This window comes from Carassius carassius, chromosome 20 (assembly GCF_963082965.1).
Source record: "Carassius carassius chromosome 20, fCarCar2.1, whole genome shotgun sequence".
NCBI lineage: Eukaryota > Metazoa > Chordata > Actinopteri > Cypriniformes > Cyprinidae > Carassius > Carassius carassius.
In genome coordinates this window covers 28,039,714-28,049,918 of record NC_081774.1, presented here as the reverse complement: position 1 = coordinate 28,049,918, position 10,205 = coordinate 28,039,714, and the positions used below count along the sequence as shown (strand labels likewise).

Here is a 10,205-nt window from a genome sequence, read left to right as displayed (position 1 = left end):
GTTTTTGCTATTTTTGGACCAAAATATATTTTCTATGCTTCAAAAAATTCTAACAGACCCTCTGATGTCACATGGACTACTTTGATGTTTTTCTTACCTTTCTGGACATGGACAGTATACCATACACACAGCTTCAATGGAGGGACTGAGAGCTCTCGGACTAAATCTAAAATATCTCACGGGTTTGGAACGACATGAGGGTGAGACATTAATGACATAATTTTGATTATTGGGTGAACTAACCCTTTAACATTAGCCGTTGGGCTTTTTTGGCTAATGGTTGCAGGCTTGCCTTCTAGGAGTTTTGGTAGTATGTCCAAATTTAATTCATAATACCCATATTCATACCATATAGAACATACTTTTTAATGGTCGTGAAGTAAATTCCAATACAAATGTTGTAGTACTCGGATAGTACGCAATTTTGGATGCACTGTATAGAAATGACAAAAACCCATTTACTCCTTTTACTTAATAATGGGAGAAATTGCAATGCACAATATGCGGTATAGTCCAGCCTTCTGAATAAAACTGTGGTAAAATCACTGTGTCACTGAAGCTGCCATTAGAGACTCTGGTTCCCATAGAAAAATGAGACTTGCGCTTATGATTGCACATACTCATTGGCTGGTCTAATCTGAAAAATATGTTTTTTTTTTTACGGTATTGAGCATAAAAAAAAACATTTATGGGGAAGTTCAGTTCAGATTTAGTTGCTGATTTGAAATGTCATTTAATTGAGTTTTTGAAATTTCAGGAAATCTTATTTTGCAAATTCTTAACGGCTTAATAAGCATTGCGCTCTCTTTCTCACTGCATTTCGGTCTTAATTTTATGTAAACTGTAAAAAGAAATGTTCATTAAAAAGACTTACTGTTCAGTGGTCACTTGGATGTAGTCATAATCAGTTGGTCCCCAATTACCATATCTGTTACAACACACGCAAAGGCAAAACAGTGGTCATTTTAATAACACCTTTAAACGTCTTTGTTGTCTTTTATGTACAAAAGTAAAATTTAACAAATTAGGGTACTTCAATCACTCTAAATACTAGTACAATTTTATCAACATCAACACTTTTCATTAATTTTCACATTTAACTTAATTCACACCAGCCTTAATAAGCAATACTTAGATATTTTATTATTTTGAGATGGGGTGGAGGATGGATGCTGATGAACTGTCAATGGAAAGAGGCAAGTCAGCTGTATTTATACTATGGTGTTGATTAACTTGATTGTGTTTGGGCTAAGTTTCTGATGCCCTCCTTCCGAACCTTGTTAATAAAACATCATATATTGTACATTCACTGCCCTCACCTACAATTCCTGCCGGACATGAGACTTGAACCTGCAAGTTACATGAAGTCCGACACTCTAACTTATAGCCCATGACTGCAATACAATATTAATATAATACAGTTAATGCAATAAAAAAATTTTTGGGGGACATGGCTGCATGTGGAAATATGAAACACAATTTAAAATTGCCGAAAGTGTCCCACATTACCATAATCCACCCTAATTGTTATAAATTATGTGTATGCAAGTATGAAAATACAAGCTACCGTGTACAACAAATGGTTCCAAAATTCACACAGACACATGTTTCAGGTCCATTCTCCCACTCAGAGAAAAAATCATGGAGATTTCCATCGGAGTCAGCACAACCTGGATAGACACGTATTGCAAATATAATTCTTTTATTAGTAATTTTAGTAATACACACAAACATAAAAATGCTCTTTTACTCAATCTTTTAATCAATTTTCATCTCCCAAAACACATTATAGCGTCACTAGATGGGCCTTTCACTTAAAGTTTTGCAAAAATTTGGGCATAGTTATGTTTTTCCCAACAGACCAAGTAGTAACATCACCTGGTGGGCTGCTAGTGGAATCTTGAGTGGGAAACATTTCTAATCTGCAGGCATTACAGCAGACCACTGCTGTAAGCAACACAAACAGTCTCAGCTGAAAGATAGGACAAATATATAAAGAGACATTAAGATGGATTGATTTTTAATAACATTTGTTGTAAATATCTGTTGCAAATCATATACAAAAATCAACACAACGAAGGCTCAAAAAATAGCATTTTAAATAGCAGTTGCATAACTGTATAACACTACAAAACAAATCTAAAACACATTGTACATAAGACCCATAAATAAAATAAAATTCCAGCCCCATGGAAGTTAATTCTATATATGCAGAAAAAATTGCATTGCACTGTATTAGAGAAGACAATTTGTTCACAATATTCACTATCTGAAGATACAGAATCTTATGAAAAGTTTGAAAAGATGTGAAAGAGACCCCATAATCAAGCCATAGGATAAAAATTGTACAGTACCATGTTGTGGTGAGATGTGGTGAGCAATACAAAAAGACTGTTCAGTCAAACACCGACAGACACTTTAGGAATGCTCTTCAAATGTTACAATATATACACTACTTCTAAATAAACATATGTGACTGAAATACTTATCCTCCAACCAGTGAGCAGCAACCCTTCGAATGTTCTGCTGCAATTGTTCTATTTAATTGTTACTTCTGTGCTGGGTGAAAAACTATATAACTGTACATCTAAATAATTTACATTGGTGGGGTCAGTGGAGAAATTAGGTATATTTGAACTTTCATTTGATAATTGAAATTCAAATAAAGCTTCTATTCAAATTTCTCTTGGGTAAATATTCTTATGAGTGATGAATGCAAATTAATTAGTAGATTCTAATTTTAGGCGACACTACAAATAATAAGACATGACATGTTTCTGTTCAATCAGATTATGCGCATTATACAGAAGTGCACACGGCATTACTGGTAACTTTTACATTTCAAATATATTTGCAACATTTTAAATACTGGTCCTTAATTATCCATGTTTTCCTTGCTACAAAATAACTTAATCTGTCTTAAACCAACATGAATATTTTTGCATAACATGACCGATATTCTATAAGTCTGATATAGGAGCTAAATACTCTAAAAATTTTTACTTATCATAACAACATTCCTGTCAATTCTCTCACTATTTTATTTTTTATAAATAAAATGGCAAAAGTGTGTTTGTGTGAATGTGTAATTAGTTAAAAAGCTGCAGTTAAATTAGCTTTTGATTATTATATTTTTTCTTTAGATTTACTGTAAAACTGTAAAACGGGATTTTACATTTAATGGTTCTTTGTGTGCTCCCTGGTCCAATCCAATGAATCAAAGAAATCATAAAAGATTTTAGGAGTGATTGTATTTTCTGATGGGACAGTGTTGGCGCTTTAAATTCTGTTCCACACCCTTTCACACACAAACATAAATCAAACCACAATTTAAGTGGATTAATTATTTGTAATGTTTCTTACCCAATGAAAAACTTATTATATGTCTTGTATGGTTTGCTGTGGTCTGGAAAACAAGTGCTATAGGGTAAAGGAGCAGGTTGTTTTGTTAACAACCATCTCACATTTATTTGGATGCTCTGTTGCTGTTGGGATCCTATACACACACACACGTTTGTTTTTGTGAAAAGTGGGGACATCCCATAGGCGTAATGGTTTTTATACTGTAGAAACTGTATATTCTATCGCCCTTCACCAACCCTACACCTAACCTTAACCCTCACAGGAAACTTTGTTCATTTTTACTTTCTAAAAAAAATTATGATTTATCAGAGTTTTGAAAAACGGGGACATGGGTTATGTCCTCATAAGTCACCCTCTCCTTGTAATACCCGTGTCATACCCAAGTCATTATACATGTTGTGTCCTAATATGTCACAAAACAAGAGCACACACACACACACACACACACACACACACACACACACACACACACACACACACACACACACACACACACACACACAGACAAGATCATGTATATAAGCAAGCTTTGTAAACTGACTGGTCATGAAAACACTAAATAAATTAAGTCTAACTAGTGTTAAACTTACTTGTTACAGCATCTAATGCCACACATTGTACATAGACAGTTGTAACAGTCATTCTCCCATTCAGAGATTAAGTCAAGGATTACTCCATCAAAGTTGACACAACCTAAATAAACCATGCATGCACACACGGGACCATTTAAACACTGTAAAATAAAAATATTGTTATTTGAGATAATTTACAATGATTATTTAAAACAAGGAACATTAGACAGAGAGCTTACAAAAATTATATTTTACTTGATCATTTTGATCTAACAGCTGCAGTTTATCCTTTTAAGATAGTATTATGTCTATTTCATTTATAAACATGAAATGTATTAATTAAAATGTTAATATGCAAAATAAATATATTTCTTTAATCAAAATTGTTTAGTAAAAACTTATTTCAGAAATAAAAAGCTTTGGATAATTTTGGCTACCTTGCAGATGGTCTGTTATGTTGCCGACAGATAACACATGTTTTTTTTTAATGCAGCACTCGGCACTACAGGAGACTACCATAAATCATAAAATAATTATAAAGAGCATTTTTGCTATCTCTATATACATAATTAAGCCAATACACTCAAAAATAATTTATTTTTGTAAAGAATAGTAACATATTTTGCATAACTATATGAACTAATCTTTAAATAATGAATGTGTAAGAATCATATGTAAATAAGTATTAAATTAATAAATCGAAAAACTGACTCATTTAGAACTTATATAAATGACTAAATAGTAATATTTTTTATGTTAATGTTAAATATTCATAATTATTAATATCTTCATGTGATACTACTTGCGTGCATTCTGCATCAACATCTACAATATTGCTCACAGGGTTCAGAGTTTTCAGGTCTTATATCACACTGACCCTCTAAAGTCAAGCAAAAAGGGGCAGTATAAAATTAATGGAAAAGGGAAAACTGTTGATAACTGTGTCTACTTGTGCTCTTATATAATGATTACTTGCACCAAAATGAAACAATATTAAAGTGTTGAAGTCAATGTTGAAAACTTATCAGTCAAATCAGGTTGGAAAGTTAAATAATTTAATCTCTAGTCACACAGTGTGTGTGTTTATTGAAGGTGTACTAGTCAAATGAACCTAGGGTGTGGTTGCTAGCAAATGACATTATTAGAGGAAGTTGAAATGATCAAGGATTGTTTGTACATATCAATACTGTACACAGACAATGACTTTCTTTGTACCTTGCAGTTCAAATTAAGAGTACATTGTTTGAGTTGGAATTCTTGTGAAGAGATGAATATAAATAAGTATAATAAATACTACATTAAATTATACAAGTATTTCACAATATTACTGTTTTACTGTTTTTTATACAATAAATTATAGTAATTTATTCTTCAAAACAATGAGAAAAATCTTAAAATACATATTTCGTATTGATATTGTCTATCTTAAAAAGCTGATTACAAATAATCCTGAAATGAATAGTTTTTATTTAGTCTAATAATCTAATAACTTTTGTTTTATATGTTTTATAGTTAAAATCAAATGCCAAGGAGCTGCCAAAAGAAACTGATCATGGGTCCACAGTGAGCAATATGTAACAGTAATAATATATACAAACATAAAATTATCTTCAAATAACATTTAAAATTCAACACATCTACAAGATAATAAAGCATTTTCATAAGTACCAGCAATTTCTGAAAATTACTGCATTGTCGCTGATAATATTATAACTACACATTAACATAGTCCTGAGACCACAGTAAACATATTAAAATGTTTTAAAAAGTACTGGGATGCATTTTGACTCTTTGTCTGTGTGTTTAGCTGTGTTTGTGGATCAACAACACCAGCATTACATATGGAACTCGACCCCACTGCACATGCTTCAGCCATGGTGAAGGCCTAAGGATTTCTGGGAACACTGGCACATAAACAACAAGAGTTACAATTCTTGATATTAACACTCCCAAGCCACAAGAGATTACTGAGGAAAAACAGTTATTAAAATATACTTCTCATTTAACTGAATTGTGAACAAAAACAAACAAAGTTGGATGTGCATTTAATATACAAAAATATCTCAATATTTTGCAGCATTTTAAAAGTATAGAAAATTTTGTCTTGGTTTGAACCATAATTTTGACTAATGTTGCAAATTCAAAATGTTCACTACATCAGTAAAATATTTACAAAGAGTGAATGAATATTTTATTATAATAGCACATAGTGTGAGCCATCAAATATAACTATAAAAAATAGATGTATAATAGTGATAATATTGCAATTTATTTAGTATTTTTAAATACAAATAATAAACTAAATAAATAATAAATAATAATAAATAATATGCATGCATATGCATAGTATAACTGCGTGCTGCGCATGCTATTTCGCTCAGATTTCATTATCGAAGGAAATCATCAAGGTACGGAACGGCCCGAACCGCAGGGACCTATTCAGGGAACCATGGTTACATATGTAACCCAGATTTTCCTTTTCATAGGTCACTTCGATGCTGCGGTGACGTCACCATATGGGAACCCTATACCATCATGCCTGACGTACCTGAACGTACTTGAATTCTTAAGGGTGAAGTGAGTCTGCGCACCTCGTAGGCTAAGGATATAGCCTCCACCAGCCAATGGGACATGCGTTGCTTTGTGACAGCACAGTAGGGCTGTCCCCCACTAAGGATTTTCATAGTCGAATCAGAATTTTCGAATCTTGCCGATATTCGACTGATAGTCGAATAATATGTTTGGGGGCAGGGAAAAATACATTAACAAGAGTGAAGTCAGACATTCGACTAACATAATTACTGATGTTAACACACAGGGGAAATGTGTAATGAACATTTTGAAGATATAAATGGGGTAAATAGTGTTTTATGTTTTGATGAACAGATAGCTAACACTTAACGTCTATGAAACCATAACAATTAACATTTTTTACAATAGTGCTCTCATTATAACATTAAAGCATCAGCCTAAAACGTTAGCAGTTAATGTTCTGCATTTCTGTTTTGAGCTGCGCACGCTGAAGATGACCAGTAGAGTGACGCATTTGATAGCAAGTTTTTAATCAATGGGATTCAACCCATTATATAGAATATGCTTCGTTATTTATACAACATAACGTTAATTTTAAGACTTATAGGCTATTTGCAAAAAGGGCCCGAATGCACCTGAACATATCTGTGGGGCTCTGAATGCGAACTCCTTTTGTGGACGCGTTCTTCATGAAACAATGTGCAGAAACACGGCAGCTAAACTCTAAAAATTCATAGCGTTTTAGTATAATGGTCTTCTCATTATAATAATATCTATATAACAGTCCCAGTCATAATTATTAATATTCTTCATTGTAGTTTGACCTGCTCGCGCTGTGCGCTGAAGAGATATCACCATAGTACTACAAAGAAGCACTTGACTCATAACAAAATGCATCTTATATCTGGTAAATAATATATTCACGATATATATACACCGACTGAAATGTTTTGAAATCACTTGTACCCTAGCTGTTCGAAAAAAATCCAGTCTCTGCCTGTGTCAGCTTGAGTCTTGGTAAAGTTTTAAATCCCTGGCACCAAGATGCTCGTCTGTCAATCACGGATTATGGAAAGTGAAACATAAATTCAAAGGGGTGGTTGGACAGACCCAGTCAGACTCCATTCTGAAGGAATTTGGCTGACATCCAATTCTTTGTCGTCATAACACACCTCGAAATCGTTTGATGCAGAAAACAACAGGGTAAAATCCTTTGGCTTTTCACCCACCATTGAAATAGATGCATGTGAAGTAAGCCAACATGGATTACAGGGGACGCTGCTGCCAAAAGTCGGAGGCACAAACTGACGTAACTGAGCTGCTTGCTTTGAAGTGGCGAAGGCATGACATGAAAGAGGGGAACAAAACACACTTTAGATTGCAAACGGCGTAAATCCAGTATTGTTCATAAACCGCCATCTTTTTTGGGCACAACAAAATAACGGTTGTAAAAACCTGACTCCATCGGAGAGGGGCTACTTCCTCTATAGCCCCTTTCCATGCATCTCTTGTCGCAGCTCTGCGGTTTCTTCTGAACTCACAATAGTGGAAAGAACACAGTGAAAATGAGGTGGGCTGAATGGTTAATCTGTGATGAATTGTGCATAACACCCATTGTGGAATGCTGGGCAAGCGTTCCCACGTGGCCCGAAAAATGTTAATGGCCTCAAAACCTCCGCCTGTGGCTGTAATGTCTCCACATGTGTTAGAATTTCTGAGCATGGAAAGCTTGCGGCATCCGTAAGCCTGGGAAGTGCATGTGTCAAAGTCACTGCGTTTCATTGTATATAATCCTGAAGTGTATATAATCCTTTGCCAGGCCCTTGGGCTTGAGGACGAGAGGACTTTGGCGTCGAACTCAGGTCTAGCCTTTTTTGTTGTCACTGGTGAGCTATTGGATAAGCTCTAGGACCCCAATCCTTGCGAGAGGGTGCCTTAGGTGAAGACTCCTTCTGTGAAGCGACTCGTAAGGAGTGAGAGGATGTTGAACGCGATCGCGCCACTGGAAAGCAGAATTGTTGCTTCGCTGGCCAATTTTTTGCATCCAAGTCGGGGAGAGTGAGTGAAGTGGGGAAAACTCCAGCATAAACTTCAATGCATAGTTAAATATAATTATGTAAAAAGTTGTCCATATATTCATTTTTATATATACAGTACAGTGTAATTTAATTAAAATATCCTAAAATTCACTTAAAAAAAACTCCACCCATCCAGATATAACTCACCTCTCTAGAAATATGTCTGGTAGTGGCGGGTATGTCCTCATGTCAGGACCTCTCTCGTGCACTAACACTGGGACGAATGATGTCACTCCACACACCAGCATGGCATAGAGTGCGCTGAGTGCAGTCTTCCAATACTCTGGGTCCAGCTGACCACAATACTGTTTACACTTGCCGTTCGAGTAACTATGTTCCCCACCAATTGTAGTTACCTCATTATAGTGCTGGTGGTCTCCTGACCTTCGCTCTGCAAAGCCATTAGAGTTGAACGGTCTATACCTCTAGCGTGTATGTCCAAACCTGACTGCGTGAGGGTTGTGTGTTGTCTCTGTAGCCTCTGCACATATAGCATCAATCTCTTGATATCACCCAGCATTTTTAAGTTCCAGTGGAGGAGACCGCAGGTCAGTTTATGTAAGACAAAGCAGACTGGCACCATCCAATTGGTGCTTAGAGCACAAGAGATCCACAAAACCCCTCATCTCTAAGCCATCCAGCGACATGCTTTATACTGCTCCAGCCCTCCACACCCATGTACCTGGAGCCAGGCATACTCGCAGAAACAAACAATATTACACATTTACACAGGTAAATGTAAAAACACACAGATAAAGATTAAGGAATTTATATAGAATAAAAAATTCTGACTCTGTACTAAGAGCGGGTCATCTAGTAAGTTTTGATTTATTTATTGGACTTTTAGAATATTAGCAGTGGTTTAGTAAATATCTAATCAAATTAAATTAAATTTAATTAAAATTGTGATGGATCTTATTTTTGCATGGGAAATAAAACAGTTCCCCTGCTTTCTGTTCCATTCTGTCGCAGTCTATCTAGCTTTTTGTGATGTAAACACCAAAAATCAACCTAACTACACAGAGCTTTCTTAAAGAGATAGTTCACCCAAAAATGACAATTAGTCCATTATTTACTCACCCTCAAGCTATCCTAGGTGTACTGTATATGACTTTCTTCTTTCAGATATACAATCAGAATACAATCAGAGTTAAAGGTTATTAAGGTCATGTAAATCTCAACCCCCATTCATTGCCATTGTAAAGCTTGGAAGAGTTAGGAAATTATAACTCCAAAGTTATAAACACCTAGTATGGCTTGAGGATGAGTGAATCATGGGGTAATTTTCATTTTTGGGTGAACTATACCTTTAAAGGGATAAATCAATGAATAATGTAAATGTCATCATTTAATCTTTTTTTTTTGGATATAATGAAGATATTTTGAGAAATGTCTGTTTTTGGTCCATACTGTGGAAGACAATGATTTCCAAAGCTGTTGGATTCCTGTGTACAAAATATATTTTTTGTTCCACAGAAGAAGAAACTCATACATGTTTATAACAACATTATGACTTTTCCATTATTTGGAGGACTGCAATCACATTACATACCCCTGGTCTCAGTAAATCACCCTCTACAGCTCATCCTTTCGACTTCTCAGTCTCTGACTCCAAAGGTCTGTGTACATTCAGTAGTACTTGCATCTGAGTACATTCATG

General features: G+C 34.9%; 1 pseudogene; it reads right to left on the bottom strand.

The window, feature by feature from the left end:
* Positions 1 to 5,453: 5,453 nt before the first annotated feature.
* Positions 5,454 to 9,241, bottom strand: LOC132095917 (sphingomyelin synthase-related protein 1-like; annotated as a pseudogene).
* Between the last annotated feature and the right edge of the window lie 964 nt (positions 9,242 to 10,205).